This window comes from Callithrix jacchus, chromosome 6, assembly GCF_049354715.1.
Source record: "Callithrix jacchus isolate 240 chromosome 6, calJac240_pri, whole genome shotgun sequence".
In the NCBI taxonomy this organism is placed as follows: Eukaryota; Metazoa; Chordata; class Mammalia; order Primates; family Cebidae; genus Callithrix; species Callithrix jacchus.
Window position 1 is genome coordinate 27,837,477 of NC_133507.1, and position 21,701 is coordinate 27,859,177.

Here is a 21,701-nt window from a genome sequence, read left to right on the forward strand (position 1 = left end):
AGATTTAAAAATATTTTTCATTATGATCTGTGCTTATTATCTTTAAGAAATTATCCTACCCTCAGCCCATAAAAATATGATCTGATAGATTCTTTTAATTGATTTCAAACGTTTTTGTAATGTAGATTTTAATCAATATGAAACTTGCTTGGGGACCTTATGATCTCTTCAGCAAATGTGGCTTTAGAGCCATGTGTGTTGAAATGGAGATGCAAACCCAGCTTCACCTGACCTAAGATACGGGCTTGTCATCCCTACATTCCACTACCCTACTCTTTGTTCCCCCTTCTCATTCCATTATTGCTTCTATTTTTTGCCGGTATTACTTCATTTTTTCTATTTTCTCCTGATGGGATTTGTTTTCAGTTCACTCTCCCTTCTTGCTTTCATTGTCTCACTCTCGCTCTCGTGTTTTACACACAGCAATGTGTAGCATGTTATTTTTAGTTTCTATATATTTGAGTTTTTTTTTCACATATATTATGAATGTTTAACTCACTGCATTTTGATCTGAAAATAATAGCTGTAAAAACTCTGCCATGAGGTGTTTATCAGTGTCTTCTTTATGATTTAGTATATGATCAGTTTTTAATTACAGACCATGTACATATACTTTAAAAGAAAAAGTAATCCATATTTTTGCATTACAAGATTTGAAATAAGTCTATTAGATGTACTTTTTTAAATTGTGTCATCCATTTTGTAATGTCCTCATTTAATTTTTACATACTTGGGTCTGTAATAGACTGATAGTAGTAAATTCTATTCCTACACCCAAGCGTGTTTTTGATTTCTTATGTATTTTAACAGTTTTGCTTTACACCCTTTCCTTATGTAAAGTTTTCACTTTTAAGCACTATGCTGTCCAGAATTAATCTTGCTATTCTTTGGTTTGAATTCAACTGGCATATTTGGATCCAATAATTCATTTTTAAGCTTTTATTATCTTTCTGCCACTGAAGCAGAAGCATATCTTATGAACAACCTAACACTAGCTTTTAAAAATCATAATTTTTACATAGCTCACGACAGGCCACTGACATCCATTTTCATGGCCACCACGCTGTCACCTCACTTTGTGTCTTCTTGAACTCTGCAATCTCTTGATTTTTGATGTATGGTTCAATAGATGACTATGTTATACGTTGTTTTCTGTCTAAAGATGTATTTCTTTTCTTTTTCATTATTCCAGGCTGGAGTGCAGTGGCACAGTCTCAGCTCACTGCAACCTCCGCCTCCCAAGTTCAAGTGATTCTTCTGCCTCAGTCTCCAGAGTAGCTGGGATTACAGGCACGCACCACCACGCCCGGCTAATTTTTGTATTTTTAGTGGAGACAGGGTTTCACCATATTGACCAGGATAGTCTTGATCTCCTGACCTCATGATCTGCCTGCCTCAGCCTCCCAAAGTGCTGGGATTACAGGCATGAGCCTCCATGCCTGGCCTAAAGATTTATTTTTAAAAGGTTACTCTCCATTTTAAAATAAAAATATTTATGATCAATTTATGAACCACTCCACTAAAATTATTAAAGCTATAATCCTCATTTTTAAACTTTCAAAAACATGTTTTAACCCTTTATAACTGCTGAGAGATATTAGAGGTTTTGCTCCTTTTCCTTTTTCCTTCTCTCCCCTCCCATTCTTCATTGATACAATTTGGGTTTTGGTACCACTTTATCTTTACTCATCCATTTTTAGTTCTGGTTATTTGTAGCTTGTTTTTGAGCCACAACTTCAGTTAATAATATTAATTCTTAACAGTTAATCTATTTTCTCCTGTCGTATTATTACTTTATCCTTGACCTTCTTCTCGCCACTGATAACTTTTTAAAGTGAGCAGATGGGCATATAGGCAACCCCAGGTGTTTTTCCACTTCCGATTTCCCCTTTCCTCTTTGTTTTTTAGAGGGTTTATCACAGAATGGGTTCCTGTGAGGTTTATAACTTGAAGGTAGATGGTTCTAAAGTGAAATACTATAGACCTCACTAAGAAGTAACTGCACCCACAGCACTCTCGGAGAACACCCTAATTCTTAAAGTATTGTGAAGGCCATTTTCTTCTATCATTACTTTTACATTTGGTAGAAAAAAAAAATGAAGGAAGAAATGACAACTTCTATTCAGCACTGTTATGGACTGGATCATGTCTCCTTAAAATTCATAGGCTGAATCCCTAACCCCCAATGTAACTGCATTTGGGGATAGGGTCTTAAAGATGTAATAGAGGTATTAGTCCTTTGTCATATGGGGAGATTGCAAAAAAAAAAATTTTTTTCATTCTGTTGGTGTCAGTTCTTTCTAATGACTGTTTCTTTTGCTTTGCAGAAGCTTTTAAGTTTAATTAGATTCCATTTGTCTATTTTGGCTTTTGTTGCCATTGCTTTTGGTGTTTTTGTCATGAAGTCCTTGCCTGTGCCTATGTCCTGAATAGTATTGCCTAAGTTTTCTTCTAGGGTTTTATGGTGTTAGGTCCTATGTTTAAATCTTTAATCCATCTGGAGTTAATCTACAAAGGACTTAAACAAATTTACAAGAAAAAAGCAAACAATCCCATAAAAAAAAAGTGGGCAAAGGATATGAATAGATACTTTTCAAAAGAAGACATTTATGCAGCCAACAAACATGTGAAAAAATGCTTATCATCACTGGCCATTAGAGAAATGCAAATCAAAACCACAATGAGATGCCATCTCATGCCAGTTAGAACAGCAATCATTAAAGAAATCTGGAGACAGCAGATGCTGGAGAGGATGTGGAGAAATAGGATCACTTTTACACTGTTGGTAGAAGTGTAAATTAGTTCAACCATTGTGGAGGACAGTGTGGCGATTCCTCAAGGACTTAGAAATAGAAATACCATTTGATCCAGCAATCCTATCACTAGGTATATATCCAAAGGATTATAAACCATTCTGCTATAAAAGCACATGCATATGTATGATTATTACAGCACTGTTTACAATAGAAAAGACCTGGAACCAACCCAAGTGCCCATCACTGATAGACTGGATAAAGAAAATGTGGCACATATACACCATGGAATACTATGCAGCCATAAAAAGGATGAGTTCATGTCCGTTGCAGGGACATAGATGAAGCTGGAAACCATCATTCTCAGCAAACTGACACAAGAACCGAAAACCAGACACTGAATGTTCTCACTCATAAGTGGGTGTAGAACAATGAGAACACATGGACACAGGGAGGGGAACATCATATGCCAGGGCCTGTTGAGGGGTGGGAGGCTAGGGGAGGGATAGCAGGAGGTTGGGGGATTGGGAAGGGATAACATTAGGAGAAATAATGTCTGTGTCAGGGGGATGGATGCAGCAAACCACCATGGCATGTAACAAACCACCTATGTAACAATCCTGCACGATCTGCACATGTACCCCAGAACTTAAAGTATAATAAAATAAATAAAAAAGAAAAAACTATCAACCACAAATTTTATATCCTGATATAATAAGCTTCATAAGTGAAAGAAAACTAAATATTTCCTAGAGAAGCCAAATAAAAAAGATGTAATAGAGGTACAGTGAGGTCATAAGGGTGGGCCCTAATCCAGCATGACTGCTGTCCATGTAAGAAAAGGAAGAGACACCAGGAGTGCCTGTGGACTGAGAGAGACCATGTAAGGACACAGAAGAAGGCCGCCATCTATAAGCCAGGAAGAGGCTCACCAGAACCCACCCTGCCGTCACCTTCATCTTGGCCTTCCAACCTCCAGAACCAGGAGGAAATACATTTCTGTTGTTTAAGCCACCCAGTAAATGATATTTTGCTATGGCAGCCCTTGAAAACTAATTCAAGCATTTACTCTTTGCCAAGAACTGTGCAAAATGTTTAATCCCTGCCAACAACCCTATGTGGTATTTCTACTGTAGCTTTGAGAATGAGGAAATTGAGTCTTCAAGTGGCTTGCTCAGGTCCACAGCTTGTAATTGATGAAGCTAGAGTTGAAACAAAAATCTTTCTGATTCCAAATTACATGTTTTTCCTTCTTTGTCACCACTTCCTAGTAAGTTTCTTTAAGCAGAATCTGGTCTTGCTTCTTTGCAAAGTGTGAAACGTTACTTCAGTTGCTCATGCTGTTGCTCACATCAGTTGGCATCAACTGTGGAATCCACTCACTCTGAGCATGAGGGGAGCATGAACCCCACTCTGCGTGCCTCTGTGTAGATGTTTCCTCCCCTTCCCTTTAGGTCTAGGTGCTGCTAGCTTTTTCAGATCTAAATTTTTGCTCCATCTGTGCAGTGGAGTCATTCCTGACTCCCATTATTCTAACATTATATTAATAACACTTTGCGTTCTCTTTCTTCCTTCCCCTTCCTTCCTCCCTTTTTTTAACAAGTGGACAATTGTATATTCATTTATGTAATTTTTAAAAATATCGTCTCCCTCACTGATCTGTAAGCTCCATGGGAGTATGGACTCTGTTTTCCTCATCACTGGGAACACACAGCCTGACCTGGAGCAGGCATGCATAGACATCTGTAGGATAAAGGAGCAAGGGAATGAATAACTATAAGGAGCCTCCTTCTCCCATCCAGCCTCACTTTGAAGACATGCCCCAATCTAACTGCAGGCAGGGCCATCCTGAATTACCCAGAGACAGATTTCTAAGTGTTGCATCTAGAAGATACAGGACAATAGTAAACCTAGAGTCCTAGGCCTCAACTGGAGACTTAGCACTCTCTCTTCCAAGCTGGGTGAGAAACTCAAATGCTCTGGCCCTCAGTCTTTCCAAGTACAGAAAGGAGTTGGACCAGGTGTTCTCCATGGTTCTAGAGGTCCACACATTCTGTGATTCTGTGCCATCATTGGGCACAGCCCCTCCTGTTACAATGGGGAATTAGGAATTCTAAAAGGACTCATCCCATTTTCAGATAGTTACGGAACACAGATGGTGGACTGGGGCCTCTGGGTTCCTCAGAGCACATGGGGCTGCTGGAGCAGAAGCTGGGCTTCAGTGAGTCAGAAGTCCAGGGAGGGAGGAGCCTGAAGCCTGGGTGGAATCTGTAGGTAAGAACAGGATGGTGCAGCTCACCCTTCTATGTTTATTGGGCTACAGGCTTTCTTCTCTTCATCGTCACCTCCCCTCTCCAGGCCGAGTGTGTCCCCGGGCTTCAAAGACCATCCTGCTGTGACTCAGCACGCCTACCACTTTGAAGCAGTAGCAAGCATGGAGACAGAGGTGTGCAAACACGGGATGATGAGATCGTACAATGGCTAATGAATTTAGTGCAGATAATTGCAATTTAATACACATTGACAAAACAATTTAAAGTCCTGATACACATCAATGGCTTCTCATTCCTTGGGAGCACTCCCTAGATGAAGAGATCTGCTCCGTGCTTTAATATGAGAGTTATTTCATGTCTCAGAGCAAGGGGGTGTGGGGTGGGGTCCTTTAAGGCATCTACTTGCCAAAAATGAGTTCATATCCTCCTCTTCCCCTTACTTTTGCCAAATGCACAAACAAGGCCATTGAGCAAGGCCACTGACAATGAGTAGAGAAAATTCGCTGGAATGAAGGCTCCAGAGATCAATAAGACATATGTTCTAATGCAGTATACACTTAACTTCGGGGATGAGCTTTAAAATAGTTTGCTGGTTTGTAAAGCCAAAGATAGTTTTAAAAGGAATAGGAGCCCAGGTCTTAGAACCTACAGAGCAGTAATTTAAAATCATTTTTAGACCATAAGAGACAAAAAGAGAGAATGTGAGGCCCCTAGGGCCCCTGTTTCTGAAATCAGGGCTAACTCTTTGGAAACGCTGCCATGTGTTATGGGGGTCCCAGGGCCAAGTCCCACTTTGCACCAGAATGGAATTCACCTGTGTCGGTTCTGACTTACTTAGCTGCTTACCAGTCACTGCATATCTAGTAGAAGCAATGCACAGAACAGACCAGTTAGTAGAATTTGAGCTCAGGTCTGTGTTGTTTGACCTGTGCAGGGAAACTTTAAGTGAGAATCACATTTTCTTTTCTCTTTCTTTTTTTTTTAGAAAGAGTTTCACTTTTGTCACCCAGGCTGGGGTGCAATGGCACGATCTCAGCTCACTGTAACCTCCGCGTTTCGGGTTCAAGCATTTTTCCTGCCTCAACATCCTGATTAGCTGGGATTATAGGCACATGCCACCATGCCCAGCTAATTTTGTATTTTAGTAGAGATGGGGTTTCTCTATGTTGGTCAGTCTTGTCTCAAACTCCTGACCTCAGGTGATATGCCCACCTTGGCCTCCCGAAGTGCTGGGATTACAGGCATAAACCACTGCACCCAACTGATAATTGCATTTTCTTTCTTTCTTTCTTTTTTTGAGATGAAGTTTTGCTCTTGTTACCCAGGCTGGAGTGCAATGGCGCGATCTCAGCTCACCGCAACCTCCGCCTCCTGGGTTCAGGCAATTCTCCTGCCTCACCCTCCCGAGTAGCTGGGATTACAGGCATGTGCCACCATGCCCAGCTAATTTTTTGTATTTATAGTAGAGATGGGGTTTCACCATGTTGACTAGGATGCTCTTGATCTCTTGACCTCATGATCCACCTTCCTCGGCCTCCCAAAGTGCTGGAATTACAGGCGTGAGCCACTGATCAGAGGGTCTATGTTCTTACCTGTAAGTAATCATGAGGTCCTAAGGAGCTGCTCCCTTTAGATGCACAGGCGGTCCCCTGATTTAAATGAAGGCGGTCTTTCATTCAGACCACCTTCTTGGTCCCAACAGACATTTGGGTTTGAGTTCTGTAGTCTACCTGTGCAGGAACTGACCTGGAAGTGAGATCGAAAGATGAAATCTGATGAAGTATGTTTGATACGAATAGTCTCCTCATTTACACAATAATCTATAAGCATCTGTTCTGTGCCAGGCTCTGTGCTGGTGCTGAGAATATGAAGACAGCCAAAAAAAAAAAAAAATGCAATAGAGGTGCAGTGAGGTCACTGCACTGAGTGATGTTCTTAAGAACATCCATCCTCACGGAGTGTTCTTTTCACTCCTCACGGAGTGAGCCTTCTCATTGGTCTAGCAGGCTATTCAAATAGCTGCAAAAGGTTGCCTGGTCATAGAGAATGCATGCTGCATTCTGGTCATAGAGATTGCATGCTGCAGCATTATGCAGCTCTTTTAGGACTTTATAAAGGAAGATGCAAGATTCTGTTTGCATTTGGAGCAAAGTGTGAATATAGACTAATATAGTCTCAGCTGCCAGGTTATGCAGGGTCACAGGCAAGCTTCATTTTAACTGCTAAAAGGTAGTGATGGGCTGATATGCCAATAATTTTTTTAATGCTGAGGAGTACACATGTGAGAATGATCCTTCTCACATTCTGACACCTTGATAACGTCTCATTTATTTATGGCTTTAGCTAATTAAGTTACCAAAAGTCAGCGTGCACACAACTAAATTATTCTATTATTTTCATGTCTCTTTTCAGATTACTATGCTGTATGGATAATTCATCATTTGGGGGCAAGATAAAAATGAAACAAACTTTACAAGAAGATCCTTAGGGAACCTGGCTGGTAGGTGGGATTATGACATTCTCCGTTTCTAGTCTCTGGCTATGGCGAAATTAGCTGTGTTCTGTTATTCTTGGCTCTGTAATCTTAAAAAAGTCACTTAAGCCCTGTGAGCTTCTAGAGCTTTAAAGAAGGATAATTTTCTCCCCTTCTGTAGGAGAGTTGTGAAGATAAAGAATGTTTATGCAAGTTTGGGTAAATGTAAACTAGTTTGCAGAAATAGGCAACTATTATTATTAATATTATTCTGGAATTTTCAGAATCATAGGAAAGCTTATGCAAGCTGATATAATCAATTTTTCATAAATTATTTTCAAAAAGTTATGGCAATTTTCACTAGAGACACAGGAAGGTCTTAGACTGCTTTTTGATCAGAGTCAAACAATAGTTATTAAGTGGGTTTTAAAAAACTAACAACTAAAAAGAGTGAAATTAGTTGATTTCTTGGTTTATTGAATTGACCGAGTCACCCTTCAAGGCCAGAATAGACAACATTTGTGTTTTTTTTTTTTTCCCACAAATGTCTGTTTCAAAGACTGGGCAGTGGCCAAGGCAGGCAGAGGTTGGTGCTACTGCTGCTGCTTCCTCCAGCCTGTGTGGAACCCACATGGGGTCAATGGAAGAGCCAGCTCCAGGCTGATGCAAGAGGCGGACGCAATCTTACCTTTGTGATCGCTCTGCTGCCCAGCTCCAGAAAGTTCACAAGCACCTCATCCTTAGCCTTTCCCCACTACCACACATTATTTCCAGAGCTTTGATGGGAAGCAAAAGAAGCGGCATCGTGCCCTGCTAAGGGTGTGGTCTCCTGCTTCATACACCAGTGTGAATACTCCCCCTACTCCCAAACTGTGCTTCCCCTTTGACACTTCTCGGTCTCAGCATGTCTTGGTTTTGGGGAGAGAGAATGGGGGAAAATCTCTTACTGGCCTTCCTCAGGCCTGCTCTCCTGATCAGTACACCCATACAGTGCCTGTTATGGGCTGTCTCTTGGTGTCCCGGAATTCAATTGTTGAAATCCTAATGCCAAAAGTGATGGTATTAGAAGGCGGGGCCTTCAGTAAGTGATTACATCATGAGGGGAAACCCTCACAAGTGGGATTAGTGCCCCTATAAAAGAGGACCCAGAGAGCTCACCCCCCCCCCCCACCATGTGAGGTCATGGCTAGAAGGCACCACCCATGGGCCAGGAAGACGTGCCCTCATCAGACACTCGATCTGTTGGTGCCTTAGTCTTAGACTTCCCGCCCCACAACTGTGAGACCAGCATGTGCTGTTTAAGCCATCCAGTCCATGGTAGATTCGTTATAGCAGCCCGAGCAGACTAAGGCAGGGCCTGTAGCTAAACCTCCCCACTCGATTTTCAGGATAAATCTGGTTACAGGTTGGGTTCTGCAGAGGCAAACTCTGAAACAGAGTTGGAGGTACAAACTCATCTTAGGGAGAGCACCCATGGAAGGAAGGAGACGAAGCCTGCATGGGCAGAGGGAGAAGCTGAACGCACTGCAGGCTCAGCAATGCCTGGCCAACCCAGTGGGTGGAGGCGGTTCCCTTGGAGTTGTGCCCAGCTGGGCAGAAATGGCCAGGCCTGTTGACTCTCACCACACCTGGCCACCAAATGTGGACTGTTCTGGGAAAGACAAGACACTTTGCAAAGCTGGGGAAAACCCTGAAGATGTTGGGGCAGGAGGCTATCTGTCCACCATCCTCCTGACAGTGGGCAGGCAGCCCTTTTTTGAAGGGGGTCTGGGCAGTGCGCCTCTACGTCCAGCAGCCTACTCCTTGTGCTTCTCAGGACCACTGCTCCAAACTCACTCAGGAAGTGGCTTGTCAGGATTCTGATGGCCTCTCTTGCTCAGAAACCTAGAAGAGGCAGGTTAGCAAGATAAGATACAGTCTCAGCCTCTGCAGCTGGGCTCCCGGCCACAAGTGATATGCAGCTCCCTTCTCCACTGTACAATCTAGAATCCCCTCTCCTTCACCTACCCTCATTACTGGCCTTGGTGGCTTTCCTGGAGGTGGAACTAGTCCCTCATCCCCCAAGAGTCTGCATCCCTAGTCACATGCTCTCCAGCTGCGGTTGCTGTACTTGTACCTGTACAGTCATAATGATCAAGAAGGACCCCAGTGGCTCACCTGAACTCCACACTCCTCCTTCCCTCATTTTTAATACCAGTCACCTCCTCCTGATGATCAGGGTCATCTGACCCTCCAACAAGGTGACTTTTCTTCTTGCCTACTGGTCTTAGCACAAAGAAGTGAAAGTGCCCAGGTAGCAACCACGTCATATAATTCAGTGGGACTCCTACTCTGTCTCCCCAAGAAAGCATACATCCACTGGGAACCAGGACCTCTAACCCTGTATAGCCCAGAGTGGTAGGGGCGGGACGTACAGAGTCCGCCATTATGCCATTAAGAGTCAATGGTAACTGGGGCCACTTCTAATGACACTCTAGCTTTCACACCTTGGTTCCCAGATCCCTGTATTCTTCCTCCTGGGGACACAGCTCCATAGAAGAACATTTGATTTGTGCATATATTATACCCTAGAGGATGGTACAGCATCCTTGCAGGCCGTTCCAGTTCTCTATCAGCTGGTAGCTTCGTGGTGGCAAGGTACATGCAATCAGACCATTTCATGGTCATGGGCTCACTCCCATGATTTATTTGCAGAACAGAATCTAAAGAAACCCATCAGGTGTCATGCTTCTATTTTCACAATGGGAGGTACAAGTTACAATAATTCATTCACTTTGGAGGAAATGTCCCAGCATGCCTATGTCTACTGGGCCCTACAAATAGTAAGAGCATGACAGCCCCCGAGTCCTCGTATTGTTCCTCTCTGGTCCTCTGGAGTGCATGTCTGGTTGGCCACCTCTTGCTTATGTGTCCCAATCTATGTAATGCCACTGATGCAATGAACCAGGGTGATATTATAGAGGATGTCCAGATGGTCCAGGCCTCTTCCGATTATGACACGACAGGTTGGGAGAGTCAAAATATCTCTGGGACAAAATTGTAAATTGGATATTGTTGTCTATTCCTTGTGAATGCAAACAATTTATGATCCTCTTTTCTGAGAGGGACAGAAAGGACATGTTTGCCAAATCAATGACCACATGCCATATACCTGAAGCTGTATTCATATGTTCTAACAAAGAGATGACAGCTACGGTGTTATGAGCGGGCTGAGCGTGCAGTGTCTCTAGTCGGCTCTAGGAGCCAAGTGCTTTCTTCAGGGGCTGTCCCCTTGAGTGACATGGAGACATGCAGGGGACCACCTCTGACTCCTTCACAACGCCAAGGGCAGTACTTACCTTTGCCATCTTTCCAGGGAGGCATTGCTATTTTGGATTTACTCTCTTAGCTGGAGTGAAGTAATTGCAGAGGCTTCCATTTGGCATTTCCACAAATGGCCTTTCCATTTGGCTGTCACTCCGCAAGCCAAGGACCCGACGGTGATGTTACATGTACTGCCAAGCATGTCAGTCCCAATCGTACACTTGGGCACTGGGGAAATGATCACAGCATGGGTCCACAGGTGCAGTGGACCTGCTGTAAGCTAGACCTGGGGCAGGGAACCTCTTTTTCATAACCCCCTCTCTCCTCACTCTAACAATCGAGACTTGATGATGTTTTGGGCCCTGGGTATCGGCGTTAACTGTGACTAACAGTCCTTGAACTCCCTAGTCCTTCCCTTTCCTTTGTACAGCTGCCACAGTAAAAGTGTGTAAATCCTTTTGTGAAAGGACTGGAGGATTCTTGGGTGTGTACACTTGCCAGAATGTTGTAGAATCCTTCCTTTTGGGGGCCCTAGCCACCTGTTCAATCAATGAGTTTTTAGCCTAAAATTTGAGTTAGGTCCAGAAACTAAGCAAAGGGCTATGATGTTTACTGGGGCGACTTCTATCAGCCTACTGGTCACCTAGTCTCAATTTCTTCTGCTGCTATTAGCTGGGCAGTGCCCTTATTGACTGCCCATCTATTAGATCCCTCAGAACTCCAAGTCTATTATGAGTCATAGTCCCTTAGTTGCCACTCTGTCCTTGCTGGTCATTACAATAATTGCAATTCCTTGGCTTTGGGCGGTTTTGCCCCATTGCCTCTATTGCTTTGGTATCTAATCATCCCCTTGCAGTCAGCAAGCCAAGCTCTGCAGCACCCTCTTCTGCCATCACCTCTGGCCTGCAGATGTGAAGTGGGGGCATAGTCCCTACGGATTTGGTAAATGCTGTGTTTGCTGGGTTTTCCTGTGGAATCTAATCCTCTGCTGGGCATTCCAGTTAAATGGGGGCAGAAGGAGAGATGAAACTATAATGCCGCCTCAAAAATTTTACCAATCTTTCTTTTTTTTTTTTTTTGAGACAGAGTCTCACTCTGTTAACAGGCACCAGGCTGGAGTGCAGTGGCACAATCTCGGCTCAGTGCAACCTCCGCCTCCCGGGTTCAAGTAATTCTCCTGCCTCAGCCTCCTGAGTAGCTGGGACTACAGGCACTCGCCACCATGCCCAGCTAATTTTTGTATTTTTAGTAGAGACAGGGTTTCACCAGGATGGTCTTGATCTCTTGACCTCATGATCCACCTGCCTTGGCCTCCCAAAGTGCTGGGATTACAGGCGTGAGCCACCGCGCCCGGCCAAATTTTGCCAATCTTATGGGGTGCTCTGGACCAAGTGGTGGCTATTAGAGTTGCATCCTTTTGGACAAGAAAAGCCAAGCCTTTGTAATGCCCTCTCAGTTACTCACCAGGTGAGAACATCACAGGAAAGCATGTCTTGGGTGTTGGGGAATCTGCAGCAGAGGCAGATGCTGGAGGAGCTGATCATGCAGGCTGTATGCTGACCACTGTCCCTGCAGGTGAGTGGATCCTTCCAGAAAAGAGGAGCAGAGCAGTGCATCTCTGTGTCTTTTAGTCTTTGTTTGTCCTTGATGATGTTTCATAAGCCCCTCTTGGATGTGCTAATAATGTCCATGTTAGCCATTCCCCTAGAATTACCATTGTGCTAGAAATGCACAGAATGTCAGGGCCTCAAAGGCTTTGGGTTTCAGAGTCACAGCTGGAGAAACTACAGAATTAACAGGACTTCGTGTTCTTGGAGATAAACCTGGAAAATTCTCCCTTTCCCTGGTTTGGCATGACAACTCAAGCCTTGGGATTGGAGCAGAAGCCATAGAGACAGTACACAGTAGGGGTCAGGTGTTTTGACAGTGATTTGTGAGCACAATCCCAAACATCACAATATTGACATCTGAAGCTGAATAATTCTTCCTTGTAAGAAACTCTCCTGTGCATTGTACAATGATCAGCGCCACCATTCCAAACCCACTGAAGGGTTTGGGACTCTGGAGTGACTTGTCTGGAGATATGTTATGAGAAGGGTTTTCCAGCAGCCTGTGTGGAGGATGGAATCGAGGAGAGAGGTCTCAGGGGACCAAGCAGGACACTGTTGCCGTGGTTCATGTGAGATGAGCAGCGGGACTAAGACAGCGATGGGGTGGGTGGGGAAGGAGGAATGATCTGGAAAACGTCGAGGGGGTAGAATGCCAGGACATGCCTGTATGGAACGTCACCGGACAGAGAGGGGTGAGTCATGCATTCTCCAGTTTCTGCATCTGGGCACGTTATTTTAACAGGGTCATTTCCCAAAGCATAACAGGGTAGTCACATTAGAGAGAGGATATGAAATGTCTCTATTTCAGAGTAACAGTAATGAAAGCAAGGAGGACTGGCAAACTGCTGGAACTTTCCTAGGCTGTTTTCATGTGGACTGTGACTAACAATTCTTCCCATCTGCTCTTCTCATCCTGGGGTTTCCTGTCTGCCAGTCCCCTGCTCTCTTATGTGCCCTTTCTCTGAAGCTTGGATTTCCCCTACGTTCTGGGGTCCGCATAGCTGACAGAGGGGGCAAGGGTCCAATACACACCCCCGGTCTTCTGATGGTCATGCTAAATCATGCTCCTAACTTCGGTTGCTTTGCTCTTGCCCCTCCCACACCACCTACTCTAGCAGTGTGACATGACACAGAGCCATGGTTCATACCTGCTTAGATGTTGCTCCTGGATTTAGGATTCTGACCAAAGGCCCCCTGGTTTGGGCCCCAAGCTTTAGAGAACCCCACTCTGGCTCTCCTCTGGCTGTACTTCTTTCCAAGGGGCAGTGAAATGGAGTCTGCCTCCTAGGTCATGTCCTAAATATTCAGGGCCTCAGAGTCTGCATCTAGGGACTGTGCAGTCCCTCCCTGGCTCTGTCCTCCTGATCTGTGTACCCCTAAGTTTAGGGGGGCATGAACAGGTTACATGTGAAGACAGGGATGTGCACACACATGTATGCAAGGCTTATCTCAGTGTGGAAAGAAGTCCAGGGCAGAGGTCGAGGAGGGTGAGCATGAGGCCAGCACCTTCCTCAGTGTGCTTGTTCTGGGCTCTGCAAATGTTAAGGATAGGCACAACCTCGAGCAGGCCTTCTCCTCTTTGGCAGTGGTGACATTTGGGGCTGAGTAATGCTTCACTGTAAGGGGCTGTCCTGTGCACTGTAGGATGACTAGCACCATCCCTGGCCTCCACCCAGCAGATACCAGTAACTCTGCCCACCACAATAACAATAATTTAAAATGTTTCCAGACATTTCCAAATGTCCTCTGGACTGCGGAGTCAGAGGAGGCAAAATAACTACCAGTTGAGAACCACTGTCCTAGAATTTTTAGTTGGGTATAGCTGGTTTGACCTAAAATTTCTAGTTCCAAAAGGCTTTTGGATTTGAGAAAACAAGTGGATTAGCAAAAAAAATTTAAATGTGTACACAACTTCTTAAATAATTTCCTGTGGCATATGCAAGGAAGATATAGTAGTGTCAATCATGTGTCAATCATGCTGTCAGTGCTGTGGGACCAGGAGCGGTGGCCAATTATTCCATCCTGGCCTTGGTCCAGGACGTCATCTGTCAGTTAGGACTCCTGTGAACCACTGTCACATGGTGCCTGGTTGCTCCCTCTCGGGTTCCATTCTGGTCCTGTGTCACCCTTCAGTCTCCTACTGCATCTCTATCCTGACTTGACTTGAACCCCAATGATTTTCTCTCCTCAATCATAGACCAAAGTAATCTCGTTTCTCTTTCTCTAAGAATCGCAGAAAACCATGTGGTGCCAAAGCCCAGCTCAGATTGCTGAACCCAGGATTGCCTGAACTGAGCTATTTACCAGCTTCTTTTAGCTTAGGAGCTTTTGGGCTTCTGGTCAAAGGTCCACCAGAAAAGCTCTTTCCCTGCACTGCATGCCTTTTTATTTAAGATGGTTTATAGTCTTTCCTGTGAGCATCTTGTAGCAATATTGGATCTGGATCAAAGGGGTTAAACTTTCTCAGACTGAGACTGCCCCTTTATTGCTTTTTTATCCTTAGGAGATACTTGTAAGTGGGTGCTTTTCTGGGAGGACCAGAAAGAAGAAGGACCACTTTCTGGTCCTCCCAGAAAGATGCCACTTACAAGAATCCCCTTGTCATGGCTTGTTGCCCCCACATCAGGATTACTATTGTCCTGACTGGAATCGTGCCTGTCTCCCTGGTGGAGCTTCCTCTTGTTCATGACTCCTTGCACCTGCTCTTTGGGGAAACAATATCTGTCTTCCTCAGTGGTAACAGTCTTAGCCCCCACCTGCCCCCATCCTCCCAGAAACTATCTATGCTACTTGAAAAGTGGACATCCATTCATTCTTTTAAGCTCCAGGAAAGCAGAGACTCTGTATGTATGTCCTGCTGTAGCCACAACATTGGTGCCTGGCTCAAAGCAGGCTCACAGTAGACTCTGATGAGTAAATTTACTAATGTGGGGTGTGGTGGCTCACGCCTGTAATCCCAGCACTTTGGGAGGCCAAGGTGGGCGGATCACCCGAGGTCGGGAGTTCGAGACCAGCCTGACCAACATGGAGAAACCCCATCTCAACTAAAAATCACAAAATTAGCTGGGCATGGTGGTGCATGCTTGTAATCCTACCTACTTGGGAGGCTGATGCAGGAGAATCTCTTGAATTTGGGAGGCGGAGGTTGCAGTGAGTTAAGATCAAGCCATTGTACTCCATACTAGGCAACAAGAGCAAAACTCTGTCTCAAAAAAAAAAAAAATTACTAATGTGTTGAATCCTTAGAGGTCTTATCTAGAATAATGCCTTAACCAATAATACTGGATAGAATCACTTTGGGTTTTAGGCCCTGCTTTTATGCTCTTATAATAGATTCTGCAAGACTTAAACCAATTTGGCTGAATTTTGAGGCGGTGATGATGTAGTAGTAGGGAAAATATCATTTATTGAACACCTGCCATATGTAGGCTGTATTCTAGGTGTTTTACATACTCTGCTGGGCTCAATCCTCATAGCAATCCTACAAGTAAGTGTTCTTGCCTATGTCTTAGAGAAGAGGTAAAGGAGACTCAACAAAAGGTAGAAACAGTCATTGTCACAGTACGAGAGGTGGAGTTGAGACTTGAACCCAGGACCGTCTGAGCAGCCTGTGTGCTTTTCCATCTATACTGCTGTTTCCATGACTAAGCAGAGGGAGCCACTGGGGGCAGACATGGGGCCCATGATCAGAATGTTCCCCTCTCAAATTCAGTGAGGAAGGGGTGTCTGCTCCCTATGATCCACCACATCCATGTAAACTGTAGCTGTTCCCTCTATGTAGATAAGGAAGAAGAGAATGATATAAAATAAAACTGAAATTGAAGCCACCCTGGTGGGCAATAGCCGTGCCAGGAAGACGTGGAGGAAGGTGAACCCTATGGGTGAGTTTGAGGAAAGCAGGTACGACCAAGCTGAATAGATCCACTTGCCTCGGCTACTTGTAAAAAAGATAGAAAGCTGGAATTAGTCATCATTTAAAGTGGCTTAGCTGCTCCTTGGTTTAAATATACATAAAAGCAATGCCAGGAAAAGAATGTAAGTAAACAAGCATAGGGCTCCAGCCTAGATCAGCTTGTCATCCTACGGTCGTCTTGTGCATTTAAAAACCTTACTTCCTACTCTTTCATCTCATATTATTAAAGGAGATATCGAGTGTAATTAGCATCCCCTCAGAAGCACATCAGCTTTCTCATCCTTGAAGAAAGGTTATTTAATTAATTTGAACACACTGAGAATCAAGTTGTTAGAAGTACAAGAAAGCGACGCCACACATGGGAGATCTGCATGGTGAGAACTCCATCAGCGTAAGAGCAAGCTTACTCTTTGATATTCTAAGTTAGGAGCCCCAACTTGTGAAGACTGTCACTGGATGGGCCGAGTGCTAGTTCTTTTCACATCCTGTCAGTTGGCTGTCTCATTTCATCCTCACAACAGCCCTCGCACGGAGGCATTGTTTTCCCCATTTCACACGAGAGAAATCTGACTCAGGAATTTGCTTGCAGTCATGGAATTGGTATGTAAAAAATTCTAAGATCCCACTGCAGTTTGTCTAGTTCCAAAGCCTAGACGATTCTAATCCTCTCTCTATTCAACAGCTTGCCTCAAATCCAAAGTCTAGAGACCTTAACTGGACATGTGATTTGCATAAATTGCTTAACTCTTCGGGGCCAGATTCCCCAAAATGTAAATTGGAATCCTGGTCTTTCCCTTACATGGAGATTCTGAACATGAAAAAACAGGGAGATAGACATAAATGCATTGTGAAAAACTATAAGCCTACATTATAAGCATAAAGATTTACTTTCACTTAACAATCAAAGGGAATTACAGAATTACATTTCTCTCCACTCTAAGCTTTTAAGTGTTGCCAAGGCTTTTCAGTGTATTTATGTTCTTACTATTTCATGGACCTGGAAACATTTCCCCCAGGTCTGCATTTCTATCTGGCAAATCTTCTCAGGTCTTTAAGCCTCCACTTTCAGTCACTGCCTCCTTCAGGAAGCCTTCTATGACGGCCTCTACCACGTGCTTCCCCACCCGTGGCCACCGTCACAGCACTTGCTACACCACATTGTTTTTGCCTTTTTCCACATTAACTAGACCTGGAGATCTCCCAGGGCAGGGGGCATGGCCTAGGCTCTTCTGTCCTGACAAGCGATAAGACTATACTGCACTGCTTCAAGGACATCTATGAAACTGAACTACATTGCATGAAACCCTCAAGTCTGTTCCTGACTCAAACTTTCAAATGGAAACTCAAGAAACAATGATCTGCATCAGGGAAAACCATGTTGACCTGAAATAAGGCCAGTAAAAGCAGCAGCTTGGCTCTGTTCCATTTAGCGAGATGCTCCCACTTTGATAATTTCCGGTAGGGGGAGCCCCATCCTGGGGCATTCTTGTGCTGCAGAAGTTTCCATTTAAAATTTGGAGAGTTCCAAGCTTACCATCAGTGCCAAAACTTTTAGTTTCAACTGGGACAAGTTGTGCACCCAAACCACAGGTCCAAAGACAACCCTGCTGGGAGTCCAGCTGCTTTTGCAGTAAGTTTGTCTGTCTGCCAAACCAGGGCACAGGAAGCCTCTGTGTCGCCACTACAGGATAGCATGGACATCAGAAAAAGGGGCTGCAGCTGTCAGAGCTGGGGACAGGGAGCCTGCAGCCTGGAATTCTATTGCTCACACTTGAAGTGCAGCACAGGGCAGCTTTCTGGAACATCAGCTCTATGGGGATGATCAGGTCCAGAGCTGTTGGTTCAGAGCTAGAAAGGTTTCTTCCATGCCACTTTGCTCTGGGATTTGACAACAGGGAAAGCCCTGTTCTGGGGCTGATGAGCTCAAAGCAGAGGCTTGTAAAGCTCAAAGCGTGGGGAAATTCTGGGTGCAAAAAAAAGAAAGGTGGGCAGAAGTTAGAAGAGGGATTTCAAAATGTAACTGGGACTTGGAAAAGGGACGTTGAGAGGTAAATTCCGAGAGCAGAGAAATCAAAGGGACTGGGGAGTGAAGAAAATTTCTGAGACTATAATAGAGTTGCAGAGTGGAAAGAGGTATCATCTAGAGCTTAATTAGCAAAACTGGCAGTCTGAAAAGAGCAGAGTCAGTGTTGAAAAAGCGAAGTCAGAATTCCAGGGGAGGGAGGCTTAGGGTCCAGCTCACTCTGTTGCCAGAAGAAATATCTCCTTAGACCAGAATTGCTCAACCTCAGCACTATTGGTTTTTGGGGGATTCTGTGTTTGAGGGAGCTGTCCTGTGCATTGGCAGCTTCCATGGCCTCTACCCACTAGATGCCAGTGGAACACCCTCACACCAGTTACGATGATCAAAAACTTCTCCAGGCATGGCATCCATCTCCCTGGGAGCAAAATCGCCCCCAGCTGAGGATCAGTGTCTTAGATTGATCGTGGCCACCTTTACCTTCTCAAACTTTTTGTGAGCCATGAGTGTATCACTTTCCAGCTCTGAGGAGCAGGGTGGGACATGGACAGCCTCTTGGGAAATGCCCTTTATAAAAGTTAATGATTGGGGCTTTCTGACTTCTGTGCTGCACTGAATGGCCTGGTGAGCAAAGCTGCAGCATTTCCCCGCTGGGAAGACACTGCCATGCAAATCTGCTTAGATGCTTGCTATTCTGAGAAGGACTTGGTTGAGCCAAGGCTCTATTTACGTCCTCAGGTCCCTGGTGAGGCTTCTCTAGAGAGTAGGTGGGGGCTGTTCTCCTGGAGGTAGAGAGTGTCTCGGAGTAAGAGTGGAGACCACACTCGTGGATTAGAGCAGCTAGCTGGCTCGAGGTTGCATTCTACCACGGGGCTAATGAATGCAGTCCTCTTACTCCTTATGGCGTAGGATGGAGAACACTTTGATCACTGTCAGCCTTCATCCTTGTTTTTTTGTTGCATCTTCAGACCATCTTGGTGGGCAAACACCAGCTAATGCAGAACAGAGAACAAGAGGCAGAAACAGGGAGAACAAGAGACTCCCATTGTGAGGATTTCTTACCCCTCATCAAAATCTGTGCTAAAGTCAGCAAGATACACTGGAGCACAAAGGATCAAGCATGTGTCCTGTTGGGAAGATAGGGAATGAGACAGAAGCAGAGGCAGTCAGAGCCCCCCCATGTCTCCTCAGCTTTTGCCACTGTGGTTCACCACAACTGCATTCCCACTGCCAGCATCTGCACTGCTCTGCCTGAGGGCTATCACTGGTGGCAGGGCCCATGGCAAGCCAAAATTCCTGGGGAATTAGCCTCCACCTCCAGTGGCCCTTACCTAATGACTGAAGTCAGCTGGAGTATAAACACCTCAGCTCTCTTGCCCCTTTGGTCGGAGAACTCTGACAGGGGTAGTCTACACTGGCTTCTATGGTTCCTCATTAGGATTACGCTCCAGTTATCCCCAGTAGTGTTTTGCTTGAGAACACATTCCTGATTGGCTGCCTTTTCTTCCTCTTGTCTCACTTCCTCACTCTCTCAGTGGCATTTCCTGGAATCACCTCCTAAATGAACTGTCTGTATTTACATCCTCAATGTAAGGTCTGCTTTTGAGACCCAAACAGACACACAGACAGAATGCTATTACATGATATCCTGTTGCTTACTTGCTCCATGTATGTGTCACACATAGAGGGGCACACAAAGACATGTAATGCCACGTGCATCACTGCCACACAACATGTGTCGAGCTATCACAGTCATTGGATGGCCAGCTTACTGGCCTCATGCAAAATTTAATTTTCTTGGGTTTGATTTTGAGATTGGCCTGATTTCTCACAGCTAATGTAAATATAGGCTCTAGATTGTAAGGAATTTCTGTAGATCTGTGCATCCTCATTTGAATTGGCCTTGTGTTTTACAATAAGTTTTCAAAGTGTTCATTTCAATTTATACAGGCATACAATTCTTGCGGCTGCAGGGAAGGTTAACTTAATGGAGCTGATACAGTCTCTTGTTTTGGGGGTGGCACAAACAGAAGGGTTGACTTTGGGCTAAATCTTTGTCTAGATCCCTGCTTTTTTGAGAAGTGATTGTATTTATCATCACCGGAACCCTAATATTTATATCTTTGAGAACTGAAATTATTAAAAGCTGTGAGTAACATTTATTAATTCTATTTCTCTTTGTTAGCCAAAAAAACCCTATAGTGGATCCTTTGCAATACACAAGAGTTAAGTTTTTTTAATGATTCGATTTTTAAAATTTTTATTTTATTATATATATTTAAGCTGTATTACTTGATGTTTTAATGTACCTAATGAAATGATTACTGTAGTCAATAAAGGTAACACATTCATGCCTTTACCTGGTTACTTTGTGTGTGTGTGTGTGTGTGTGTGTGTGTGTGGTTAAGAACACCTGAAATCTACTCTTTCGGCAATTTTCCAGTATACAGTACAATGTTATTAGCTCTAGTCACCACACTGTACCCTAGATCTCTAGAGTTATTTATAGTTCATAACTGCAACTCTGTACCTTTTGACCAACATCTCCCCAGTTCCTTATTTCTTCTCACCCCCGGTAATAATCACCTTTCTGTTCTTTGTTTTTATGTATTTGACTTTTTTAGATTCCACATATAAGTGAGATATGCAGTATTTTTTTTTTTTTTTTTGAGACAGAGTCTTGCTGTGTCGCCAGGTGCCAGGCTGGAGTGTGGTGGCGCGATCTTGGCTCACTGCAACCTCCGCCTCCTGGGTTCAGGCAATTCTCCTGCCTCAGGCTCCCGAGTAGCTGGGACTACAGGCATGTGCCACCATGCCCAGCTAATTTTTGTATTTTTAGTGGAGACGGGGTTTCACCATGTTGACCAGGATGGTATCGATATCTTGACCTTGTGATCCACCCGCCTCGGCCTCCCAAAGTGCTGGGATTACAGGCGTGAGCCACTGTGCCCGGCCGATATGCAGTATTTTTCTTTCTGTATCTGGCTTATTTCACTTAGCATAACATCCTTCACCTTCATCCATATTGTCACAAATAGCAGAATCACCTTTTTTAAGGCTTCACAATATTCCATTACATATTCCACAAGTTCTTTATTCATTTATCCCGTGATGGATGCAGATTATTTGCCTTTTTGGCTATTGTGAATAATCCTGCGATGGATATAGAAGTCCAGAGATCACCATGTGGTATTTCTAATTTCCTTTCCTTTGGGTACATACCAGGAAAGAGGGATTGCTGAATCATATGATTGTTCTATTTTTAATTTTTTGAGGAAGCTCCATACTGCTTTCCATAATGGCTGTACCAATTTACATTGACACCAACAGCGGACATGGGTTTCCTTTTCTTCCCA

At 44.3% G+C, this 21,701-nt stretch overlaps 1 long non-coding RNA gene across 1 annotated transcript; it reads left to right on the plus strand.

Moving 5' to 3' along the window:
* Positions 1 to 738: 738 nt before the first annotated feature.
* On the plus strand, positions 739 to 20,704 carry LOC144576608 (uncharacterized). Its single transcript, XR_013518804.1, has 2 exons — positions 739 to 5,199; positions 7,439 to 20,704. It is a non-coding gene; the product is annotated as an uncharacterized LOC144576608 (long non-coding RNA).
* The last annotated feature ends 997 nt before the right edge of the window (positions 20,705 to 21,701 follow it).